The sequence below is a fragment of the Jatropha curcas genome, chromosome 7 (assembly GCF_041381405.1).
Source record: "Jatropha curcas cultivar XTBG-Jc1 chromosome 7, XTBG_Jcur_1.0, whole genome shotgun sequence".
NCBI classification, from domain to species: Eukaryota; Viridiplantae; Streptophyta; class Magnoliopsida; order Malpighiales; family Euphorbiaceae; genus Jatropha; species Jatropha curcas.
Window position 1 is genome coordinate 4236803 of NC_143157.1, and position 13388 is coordinate 4250190.

Sequence of the window (13388 nt, forward strand, 5' to 3'; positions counted from 1 at the left end):
TAGGCACACTAAGGTATGAATGAGATGAGCCAGGATCAATTAAAGCATAAACTCCATGATCACATAAAGAAAACTCACCAACTATGACATCTGGAGCTTCCTCATCTTCTCTGGCTCGCATGGCATAAACCCTGGCTGGACCCCTGGTATCAGGCCTGTCCACTGTCTCTGACTGTTGTCTCTGCACTTCGGAGGTCTCGCCTCGACCTCGGCCTGCTATGAACGGCGTAGGAATTCTTGCCCTTTTAGGACAATCCTTCTTCTGATGGTCTGAGGCTCCGCATGTCAAACATTTACCGGTCACGAACCAACAATCTCCACCATGTCGTCTGCCACAATGCTCACAAGGTGAATTAGTATAACCGGCTGACGCTGCACCTCTACCGGTGCCTCTACCAGTTCCTCTGCTTGAACCTCGACTACCACCGGCAGAACTAGCCACAACTGATGCCGCTGGTGCGTTAGCACCCCTAGCTATGCCTTGGCTAAAAAGAGGCCTAGAACCAGCTGAACTACTAGCACCTCTGAATCTCTTGCTCTCCGGCTGATGTGTACTCGGTGCACTCGGAGTCTGATCTCTTCTTTGCTGAGACCGCTGGCGTCTAGTACGCTGATTAGCCTGAATTCGCTCTATCTCTTGAGCTGCCTCTACCAAGGCTGAGAATTCTCTGAATCTGGAAGCTACCACTCCCATCTGAATCTCATCATTTAGACCTTCTTGGAACTTTTTACACCTTTCGGCTTCTGTAGCCACTATCTGTTTACCATACCTGCTTAGTCTGGTGAATTCTCTTTCATATTCAGTTACAGACATTCTATTCTGTCGCAGGTATAAGAACTCCTTCCTTCTCGCATCTAGGTAAGCCTCGGTGATGAACTTCGTCTTGAATTCATCCAAGAAGAATTGCCAAGTCCGCTGATCTGCTGTTACTCTCTGTTGCACAGTGGTCCACCATGTATATGCCTCCTCTATCAGCAATGAAGTGGCACAAACCAACTTGTCTTCCGATGTACACTGCAATTGTTCTAGAACTCTCGATGTCCCATCTAGCCAGTACTCAGCTACTTCGGGACTATCATCTTTGCTCGCTTTGAATTCCTTTGCACCATATTTTCTAAGCTTCTCCAATGGGGGTTTTCTCTCTCTTTCTACTATTACGGGTGCTTGAGGCATCACCCCTGCAATCTGTCGAAAAGTGTCTGCAAGTTGCTTTAACAACACCTCTTGACCTGGTGCTGCTGGAGCCTCACCCTCCACTGCTCTGGAGGCGTGTGACTCACTCTCCCCTTCTTGTGACATCCTCCTAAAAGAACAACAATTGCTTAGTTCATCAGGGTAGTCATGGCATGTACATATACTGACATATGCATGCAAGCCCGAGGAAATTAAACCTAGGGCTCTGATACCAAAATTTGTAACACCCCTTCCCGGTCCACCCGATAACCCGAATGAACCGAGTCGAGACGTTACAAACTGGTTGACTAAATGTTCTGACATGCTGATGTCATAATAGTTACTGACTAGTTTATTATACAGAAGTTGTTTACATTAATAATGTAATGAATATATACATAACATGATACTAGTTTACAAAATGAAATGGGCCCAACTGTGTGCCCTGTACATGCCATGAAAGGAATATAAAAAGATACACATTAAAATGAGAAGCTACCCTGAAGACTGTGTCTTCTACAGATGAACTGTTGCAGTTGTAAGCTGACGCTCTCTAGACCAGTCTCAAAAACCTGCGAGTTAAACATGTAACTCGCTGAGCTATACGAGCCCAGTGGATATCTCAACATAGAAAGAAGTAATTAAGCACATACACGTATAGCAAGAACCATGTAAACACATATGGCACAAACAATCACCCGTATTATGATAATGTCATTTTACCTTGATGATCTTTCTTTCTATATATGATACTGTATGATTCATGAAATGTTATGTCAAGATATCGGTATGGCTCCGTAAGGTTATAGTGAAACCGTAGTGATAAGTGTAATAAACTGTATGAATACTGTATGCTTGGCTGCTATGGCCTGTATAATCATATCCACTCAACGGCCTGTAGCCGGAGTTCCAAACTGTATGGGGCGCAGATCTGCTATTCTATGTCGCGACATAGCCTTATCTACATGGTTTCTACCTAACCTCAATGGAGCTTATTATGTACATGTCAATAATATAACACCATAACACATAAATGGTTGCATAACTTCATAGTTCATCATGTTGATTTGATTTCACATCATATGAATGCTTGTATTTTGTTTTAATCCATGTTCTTATGTTGTATTTTTGTTGTAAAATGATTGGATGCATGCATGTTGAGCAAAGGAATGTAATTACATAGCAAATGAAAGGCAAAAGAGTGTCACAGCATAAGTCGCGAGCGCGCCTTGCAACATCGCGAGCGCGAGAATCGCGACTGAGAGTCAGAGGGTTTCTGGCTCAAGTCGCGACCGCGTATGTGAAAGTCGCGAGCGCGACTTGTGCATCCTGAGAGTCAGTGTGTTTCTGGCTGAAGTCGCGACCGCGCAACACAAGTCGCGAGCGCGAGATGAAGTCGCGAGCGCGCTTGTGTGATTCGCGAGCGCGAGATGCGCACACTGAGAGTCAGAGAGCTTCTGGCCAAAGTCGCGACCGCGCATATGATCCTCGCGAGCGCAAGTTGTGGAATTGAGAGTCAGAGAGCTACCTGACTCAAGTCGCGAGCGCGCAATGGGAAGTCGCGAGCGCGACGTGCTTTCCAGCATGCGCGAGCGCGCGACGTGATTCTGTGCAGTCTGTATTCTTTTGGCCATAACTCTCAATAGCTAACTCCAAATTGAGTGATTCAAAAATGCGTGTCAAGCTAACACAGAAAGGAACAAATAACTCTTTTATGATAATTCCTAATTCCATCATTAAATGGGTTCAAAATCAAGATGAAGTTGCTGGTAAAATTTCCAGCAAACTCTGTTTCCACTTCATATATTCATCCCCTGTTTTCACATCATATCCAATCTTCTCACTCAACAATAAGCAACATATCATATCACTAGCAACACACCACACAATTTACATGCAAAAAAACTAGTAAACAACATGAGATATCAAACCTTGACGTCAAAAGCTTGAACTCTGTTTCAGCTTCTCTTTTCTGCAACTTTTGAACTTTCTTCTCCTATACACAAGAATTCTCATAACTCATCTCCAATATAACTAAATGAAATAGGAAATAACATCACACTTCAAGGAATTCTACTTACTTGAAGTTGACTTAATGCTTAACTATGTTGACAATTGAAAGAAAATGGGCGGGACAAGTAAGAAGAGAAGGAGAAACGGGAAAATGGGAAAGTGAGTTGATAAGAACGGGTAGTCTCTAGATGAAATGACTTGGCTGTGTAAACTCTCTAATTGGTACCTCAAGTGTACAAAGGCTACAACTTAATACCCAAGCTGTATATTTTAATGCAACAAGTCCTAACCTTTATTTGCAAATAAGTCCACTTCTAATCTCTTTCTACCCCAACCAGGTTTGGTTCAACCCAACTCAACTCAACTCACTAGGATGTTACACAATCAGCCTGTACTCACCGTTTCACTAAACCAGCAGGACCCCGCCATTAACTCAATGCAAACTGTTTCACGAAGTGAAACTCCCACTGAACCAACCTCTCCTTCATCTGCTCAACACGCAATTGCAGTACCAGAAGCAGTCTCTCTTCCACTGCCGCTGCCTTCATCTTCTGTTATTGCCACCACCCAATAACCCACAAAAGAGCATCCAATGGTGACACGACAGCAAACTGGAAAACTAAAGCCCAAAATTCCGTGGTCTCCGCAGTCTCATAATGCTGCCATTTCAACTTTGGTTCTTACTTGTTATACACAGGCTATTAAATGCTCCCATTGGCGAGATCCTATGATTCAGGAATTAAATGCATTATTACAAATTGGTACGTGGGAATTGGTTCCTCGTAGTATTGCACAGAATGTTGTGGGTTGCAAGTGGGTCTTTCGAATCAAACAAAAAGCTGATGGTAGTATTGATCGTCATAAAGCTTGGCTAGTCGCAAAGGAGTTTCATCAACGCCCCGGTGTTGATTATTTTGAGACTTTTTCACCAGTTGTTAAACCAACTACCATCCGAGTAATTTGTCTCTAGCTGTCTCTAAAAATTGGTTGGTCAAACAATTAGATGTTCCAATGCATTTTTGCATGGTGACTTGGAGGACGAAGTATTTATGGAACAACCACCAGGGTTCCAAGACAAAATGAAGCCAGACCATGTATGTTGCCTTCGACATTCTCTTTATGGTTTGCTCCAAGCACCACGTCAATGGTACAAGAAATTACATTCTGCATTGATTCTTCATGGTTTTCGTGTTTCACCTGCAGACTCATCCTTGTTTCACTATGCTAAAAACAATGTCATACTTTTTGCATTAGTGTACATTGATGATATAATATTAACAGGCACTAGTCTCAGTGAGATGCAGCGAATAATGGCCTCTTTACAGTCGGAATTTATGCTTAAAGATCTTGGGCGGTTAGATTATTTTCTGGGCATGGAGGCACATTGGTTGCCTGAAGGCCTACTTCTCACACAGCAAAAATATATACTGGATTTGTTGCAAAAGGCTAGAATGGAAAATTGCAAAGGTATTGCTACACCGGCTGTCACAAGAGATAAAATGTCATCGATTGGAAGTTCCTTGTTCTTAGATCCTACGTTATATCGTAGTACTGTGGATGGTCTGCAGTATCTCAGTTTAACTAGACTAGAAGTCTGTTTCTCTGTTCATAAAGCTTCTCAGTTTCTTCAGGCTCCTACCGATGATAATTGGAGTTCAGTCAAGCGCATCTTAAGGTACTTGAAAGAGACAGTACATTACGGACTTCTCATTCGAAAATCCACTCATACTGATTTGAATGTGTATACTGATGCTGATTGGTTAAGCAGTCTTGATGATCGAAAATCCACCACAGGTTATGCAATTTTTGTGGGTCAAAATCTTATATCTTGGAATTCCAAAAAGCAACAGACTGTTGCTCGCTCTTCCACTGAAGTGGAGTATAGAGCCATTGGATTAGCTGCCACTGAATTAACATGGATCCAAGCACTTTTACGTGATATTGGCTTTCATTCTGTTAATATACCTAATCTATGGTGTGACAATATTGGTGTTACGTATTTGTCAGTAAATCAAGTTTTTCATGCGCGCACAAAGCATTTCGAGGTTGATTTTCATTTTGTCCGTGACAAAGTACAAAAGAAGGAGCTTCAGGTCAAGTTCATTTGTTCCAATGATCAACTCACTGATATCTTAACAAAACCGCTTTCCAAAGCACGACATCGAGCTCTAATGTTTCATTTGACAATTTGATCATTCTTCAAGAATGCTCGAATTGAGGAGACGTGATAAGGATACCAGCTGTATATTTTATATTGTTGTAATTAACCGTATCCTAAGATAAGTTTGTATAACTACAAACTCTTGTAAATAAATATAGCACCGAAACACAGAAATAATACAAGTTGAATTCCAAAAGTTATTAAACAGCTTTAGAAAACACTTGTGAGGAGTACGTGACATCTTAGACCAATTTCACATTGGTTAAGCACAAGGTAAAAGCATGAGAAAAAGCAAGCCTTACATTGGCAAGTCATATTTTGGGCTACGAGATGATTCTAGTTCGGGAATAAATCTGTGTAGGCTGAGCTCAAAGTAGACAATATATCTTGCCAAAGCAAATATATTTAATTTAATATAGTGGTGGATCTATTAATGAAGAAAAAAAAGTAAAAAAGAAAGAAAGAAAAGGAAGCATAAACAAAACATGCTTACAATTTTTTTTAATTAGTTAGAAAAGGGTTAATAATTTGTTTCTTAGTTATTATCATTAGGGATAAGGTGAAAGTAATTATGTAAATGCAATTTATTTTTAAATTTTTTTAGAAGAAGGTTTAACAATTATTAAAATGACCTTGTTAAGCACAACTTGTTTTGGATCAAACGAGTTTTTTTTTTTTTTTTTTGAGGTTTAATTTAACTTTTTTTCCTACTTTATGTACATAAATAAAAATAAGACAACAGAGGTGCCTCCAGGGCTGAGTGAAGAAGGCATAAAACAAATTATCTAAGGAACACAAACCGCCTCTTTATAACCAAGTCATATACTTACCTTCAGAAGACTGAAAAGATTATAATTTTCCAACACTTAAATCAATTTGAACTAATTTTTATTATATAACCAAAACAAATTGAATCTAATTGAATTAATTTTCAGTTTGATTTAATTCAGTTCGGTATTATATATTGACTTATTTTTAAGCTTAATTTAGCTGGATTTTTAGTTTTATGAAAATTGAATTGAACTAAAAAAATTGATCTTTTTTTTTTTTTTTTTTTTTTTTTGTTAAATGGAATGCAAACTATAGTATTACTTGTTAGCTTAACTATTCACCATACTGAAGAAAAATTCCAATTGCAAATCATAGCGATGGAACTGAGCTTCTAATATTCAAGGGTGAAAATAAATTGAAGAGTCAAAGGTTTTACAAAATTACTATTTCATCTCTGTTGTTTGGAGAAACTATTGCGAGGTCCCTAAGTTTTGGTTTTGTTAAACTATTCACCCCTTCCATCAGTGCTATTTTTGTTGTTAAATATCCTATTTTGGTCATACCACAGTAATATTTAACATACCAATCATCAGGAACTTCACAGTAATTTTTCAAACACAAAATTTCAGTTAAATCTTTATGGACTTTATAGTAATTTATGCTAATTTTAAAAATTCTTGGGGAGGAGGGGTAAAAGTAAATAATTGATTTAATTTAAATATAAAATAAGAGAATTTCAAAAATATTATTGGAGGGAGATTACCACCTACTCTAGGCATCTCCCATTGCTCATCAGGATCTCATCTAGTCTTACTTTCATCAATGCAAATTTCTTGCCCCCATATTTTTGTTATGGAAATTTTGGTCCCATTACAATTATTAGATAAATTTGTTGTATGATTGTGAAACTTATATGTTGGAGATATCAAATACAAAATAGATTTTTTTTTTTTAATTATTCTCTTTTGGAGGTTTAATTAGTGTGGGCTACAAAATAAGAGGCAGTTCATTTTTAATTCATAATGATTTCTAATCCATTAATTTATAGTCCATTTGAGATTGATTTTGAAGTTAAAATTTTAAAATATCTGGCTTTTCCTAACTGACACTTAGTTTTATGTTGGATTTCTTTTTAAAGGAAAAGAAAAGGTAAATAGAACAATTTTCATCATTTTCAATGATCATTAGGTAAACGGAAAATTCTTGTCTAGACTAGCTCTATGATCTCACCTATAAACCAAACTGATCAAAGTAAGAATTTTTAAAAATTGTTCCTTCCTCTTCTAAAAAAAAAAAAAAAAAAAAAAAATTGGTCCTTCCATGATCATTAGGTAAAGGGAAAATACTTGTTAGTCTAGCTTCTTTTTTTTTTTTTTTTTTTTTTTTTTTTTTTTTTTTTTAATAACAGCATTTCAGTTATAACTAGAAAAAGCTAACTTCAATCCAATTAATGTTTACTGATGAATCTGCAGAGAAGCTTAACAGAACAATGGGAGCCGGTGGCCAAAAAACTGCTGTCCTTGTCAGCAGTAAGTTCAAGGAAATGGAAACCAACAGACGCCTGTAGCAGGTTCCACACACAAAACATCCATTCACTCTTGGCGAAATCAAACAAGCCATCCCATCCCATTGCTGTAAACGCTCCCTTCTCCGCTCTTTCTCCTACCTTGTTTATGACCTCTCTTTAAGCTCTTTCTTCTACTCCATTGCTGCTAGCTACTTCCATCTTTTTCCTTCTCCGATCTCCTACATTGCTTGGCCCATCTACTGGACTCTCCAGGGCTGCACTCTCACTGGTGTTTGGGTCATTGCTCATGAATGCGGCCACCATGCTTTTAGTGACTATCAATGGGTTGATGACACTGTTGGCCTAATTCTCCACTCTTCACTTCTTGTTCCTTATTTTTCATGGAAAATTAGCCATCGTCGCCATCACTACAACACCGGTTCCATTGAACGTGGTGAGGTGTTTGTCCCCAAATTCAAGTCTAGAATCCCTTGGTATTCCCAGAACCTCAATAACCCACTAGGTCGAGCTTAGCCCTCGCAGCCACACTCACGGTCGGCTGGCCGTTGTACTTAGCCTTCAGTGTGTCTGGACGACCTTATGATCGGTTTGCTTGTCATTTTGATCCTTATGGACCAATATATTTTGATAGAGAAAGGCTTCAGATTTACATTTCTGACATTGGGATTTTCGCTGCACCTATGTGCTCTATCAGATTGCCATGGCAAAAGGGTTAGCTTGGCTGGTATCTATTTATGGGATACCATTGCTTATTGTTAATGCTTTTCTTGTGACAATCACATATTTGCAGCACACTCACCCTGCATTGCCACACTATGACTCGTCCGAATGGGATTGGCTCCGGGGAGCTTTGTCGACAGTGGATAGAGATTATGGGGTGTTGAATAAGGTTTTCCATAATATTACAGACACTCATGTAACCCACCATCTCTTCTCTACAATGCCTCATTATCATGCAATGGAGGCCACTAAAGCAATCAAGCCTATATTGGGCGAGTATTATCAGTTTGATGGCACTCCGATTCTTATGGCGCTCTGGAGGGAGGCCAAAGAGTGCCTGTTTTTCGAGCCAGAAGAGGGAGGTCCCAACCGAGGCGTTCTCTGGTATGGAAATAAGTATTGAGAGCTATAATATATGGTTTGGCCTTCAGAGAAGTTAATTAGAATAACTATGCAGAGAGTGTGAATGTAGTATAGATGTTAGTAATGGAGAAGAAAAACTAGATGCGTAGTAGCTTTCTTTACGGGAAAGTGGTGTTTGAGTTATGTCTGTTTATGGAACTCTACTACTTGAATTAAGTCGTTTAGTTTTTTAAATCATAGTTTGATCTTTTTTTTTTTTTTTTTCAATTTCTTATATATATTGAATTAAGTCGATGTTATTGGTACAATGAAATATATAAAAAGCTACTAATAACACACACTATAAGAGTGAGAACATGAAAAACGACCTCAATTCTCATAAGAGTGAGAACATGAAAAACTTTTATATTTTATGGTCTGAGGGAATTATATACAGACACCATAGTTAATTAATTATATAATGTTATGTGCCAAGGAAAATGTTTCGATCTATAGCTCTCTTCATTCGATATTATTTCTCTCCTTTTTGTAGTTTTTCTAAAAATTTTAATATATTCAAATATCTATATCTATCTATATAATATATAAAAGCATGATAGTTTACTTTATATGGAAGATAAATATAAATAGCACAATTTGTCACTAGATAGATGGATGTTAGAATTCTAACACAATTTGTCACTTGACAGTATTTTTTGAATTATAGAATGACAGATGTTAGAATTCTAACACAATTTAGTATAATTGTAAGAATTGTAAGAATATCAGTTGTTTTATATTTTTAGATAATTCCTTATCAAGATAATATCTATAAAAAGGATTATCTCTAGCATTTAACATATTAATCTAAATTTATTACTTCTTACAAAACAATTAATAAGTAATCCACACACTTAAAAAAGTGTGAATAAACAATATATAAACAATTTAAAAAATATAAATTGAAACGTACGAGATACGAACTTTTTAAAAAAGTAAGGCATCCAGGACGCTTAGGACACACTAAATAATAATACATTAATATTTTAAATAAATAAATAATTATTTATAATAAATCATAAATATAAAATACAAAAACAATAAATTTCTCATTTCAATAACATAAAAACAAATTTAAAAGAAAAACTTAATTTTTATTGGTAATAAAAAAAAAAATCTTGATTGATTAACTTGGTGTATAGAATAGTCTTATATACCAGGAGTTAGGTTGCACGAACACAGGACACGAGATACGGGAACATACGGATACGATAATTTTTAAAAAGTAAAACATCCACACACTTAAAATATACTACACTAAATAAGTAATATACTAATATTTCAAATAAATAAACAATCATTTATAATAATTATAGGCATAAAATAAAAAAAATATATTTTCTTATTTCAATGACACAAAAACAAATTAAAAAAAAACACTTCATTTTTTATTAGTAATAAAAAAAATCATGATTGATTAGTTTGGTGTATTGAGTAGTTTCATACACCAGGAGCTAAGTTGCACGGACGGAACACAAGACACAGGAACGTATAGATACGATAATGTTTAAAAATGTAGGCATTCATACGCTTAGGACACACTACACTAAATGAGTAACACATTAATATTTCAAATAAATAAATAATCACTTATACTAAATCATAAACATAAAACAAAAAATAAAAACTTAATTTCTTATTTCAACGACACAAAAATAATTAAAAAAAAACACTTCATGTTCTATTGGTAATAAAAAAAAAAAAATCTTGGTTAGCTTGGTATATGGAATAGTATCATATACCAGAAGCTAGGTTGCATGGACACGTGACACGAGATACGGAAACTTAAGAGATACGATAATTTTTGAAAAAGTAGGACATCCACACACTTAGAACACACTACATTAAATAAGTAATATATTAACATTTCAAATAAATAAACAATGTTTATAATAAATCATGAACATAAAAAATACTTAATTTCTTATTTCAATGACACAAAAATAAATAAAAAAAAAAACACTTCATTTTTATTGGTAATAAGAAAAAATCTTTGTTGATTAGTTTGGTGTATGTAGTAGTCTCATATACTAGGAGCTGGGTTGCACGGACACGGGAATAGACGGGATACATTAATTTTGAAAAAAAGTAGAATATCCACACGCCTAGGAGACATTATACTAAATAAGTAATAAATTAATATTTCAAATAAATAAACAATCATTTATAATAAATTATAAACATAAAATAAAAAGAAAACTTAATTTCTTATTTCAATGACAAAAAAAAAAAATTTTAAAAAACACTTCATTTTTTATTGATAATAAAAAAACAAAAAACCTTGGTTGCTTAGCTTGGTGTATGGAGTAGTTTCATATACCAGGAGCTAGGTTGTACGGACACAAGACACGAGATACGGGAATATAACGGATACGATAATTTTTAAAAAAAGGTAGAACATCCGCACACTTAAGACACAACACACTAAATAGGTAATATATTAATATTTTAAATAAATAAACAATCATTTATAATAAATTACAAACATAAAATAAAAAAATTAATTTATTGTTTCAATGACACAAACAAATTAAAAAAATATTTCATTTTTATTAGTAATAAATAAAATCTTGGTTGATTAGTTTAGTATATAGAGTGGTCTCATATAACAAAAGTTAGGTTGTACGGACACGGTACACGAGATATAGAAACGTATAAGATAAGATAATTTTTAAAAAAGTAAGACATCCACACACTTAAGACACATTACACTAAATCAGTAATACATTAATATTTCAAATAAATAAAAAATCATTTATAATAAATCATAAACATAAAATAAAAATACTAAATTTCTTATTTCAATATAATTAATTAAATTCTCAAAATTATTGTCACTATTGCAAAATACATTAATAGTGTGTATGCATTTTTTTAATGTAAGTCATACCATGTAAGACTTTTCCTATTGCATATCTTATGAAACGCTTCGCAGGATACTTAAGAAGGCATATTTTAGCATTGCAACTTTTCAGCATATTTCAATGAGAGATAATTTATTATTTTATTATATAGTTTTACTATTTTTGAATGATGTTATAAAAGATCATTTCATCCTTTAATACTGTTCCGCGCATTACTGGGGTTCTAACACTAAAATATATAAAAGCAGAAAAATCTATCTTAAATGTAAATCTCTCAAATTGCCAAGTGTAAGGAGAGTAGTTATTTAGTATAATTGTATGAAAATTAGTTGTAGTGACAGCAATTGTAAGAAGATAAATCGTTTTATATTTTCAGATAATGCCATATGGGAAGAAAAAAGAAAAGAAAACTAAACTGATATTAATAAGCAAAAACTATTTTATTTGGAAATAAGGAAGGAATATAAGGGAAATGAATTTCGATAATTTTCTCTTCAAATGAGAAGGAAAATAAAAAATTATAAAAATAAATTTGTAAAAGAAAAAAGAACTCATTCTTTTTAATGATTGATTTCGCTGCCTAGGCCCTCTTTACCTTCTCATTGTAATTAATTTTATTTTTCTTTTGTATCCAAAAAATAACATAAGTTTTTTCTAAAAAAAATTTAGTTCCTTCTTATTATTTTTTTAAATTTAGTTTCAGAAAATGTAAACTATTTATTTGGAAATAAGGAATTAGTAAAAGGGAAAATAATTCCGATAATTTTCTCTTCAAATTAGAAGGAAAATAAAAAAGTACAAAGATAAATTTGTAGAGAAAAATTAATTTTATTTTTCTTTTATGTCCAAAAAAAATAAGTAATATAAGTTTTTTCTGAAAAAAATTTAGTTCCTTATTTTTTTTCTTAAATTTAGTTATGAAAAATGTCAGTATTCAATGAATTGGTCAGGCCTACTTTTTTTTTTGTTCCCTTTTCATTATTTTTTAATCCAATAAACTCTCCCTCCCATTCAGAATTACGCTTGATGAAAATTGATAATTAGAAGAATTGGCTTTTAATCCCAACTCTTTACTCTATACCTTTTCCTTCCTCTATTAATTTTATTTTTCTTTTATATCCAAAAAAAAAAGTAACATAAATTTTTTCCAAAAAAATATTTAGTTCCTTCTTATTTTTTCTGATCATTCATTAATAAAAAAGACACAAAAAAAAAAACACTTCATTTTTTCTTGGTAATAAAAAAAAATCTTGGTTGATTAGCTTAGTGTATGGAGTAGTCTCATATACCAGGAGCTAGGTCGTATGGATACAGGACAAGAGATACGGGAACGTAAGTGATACGACAGTTTTTAAAAAAGTAGGACATCCACACGCTTAGAGCACACTACACCAAATAAATATAATACATTAATATTTCAAATAAATAAATGATCGTTTATAATAAATCATAAACATAAAATAAAAAATACTTAATTTCTTATTTCAATATAGTTAGTTAAATTCTCAAAATTATTATCACCATTGAAAAATATATTAGTAGTTTGTCTGCATTTTGTGATGTAGGTCTATTAGGGGTGTGAAAATGAGTCATGACACGCAAATACGATTCACTTAACATGTGAAATAAATGGGTTAGGATTGATGTTAAATGGATTCGTGTCATAAATGAGTGACCCATTTGTGACACGAATATAAACGTGTCGTGTCGCTGGTTGACACGCGGGTTAGACGAGTGACCTGTTTATTTAAGAGT

The 13388-nt window shown here is 34.2% G+C and overlaps 1 pseudogene; it reads left to right on the forward strand.

The window, feature by feature from the left end:
• Positions 1–7591: 7591 nt before the first annotated feature.
• Positions 7592–8964, forward strand: LOC149494612 (bifunctional desaturase/conjugase FADX-like; annotated as a pseudogene).
• Positions 8965–13388: the final 4424 nt, after the last annotated feature.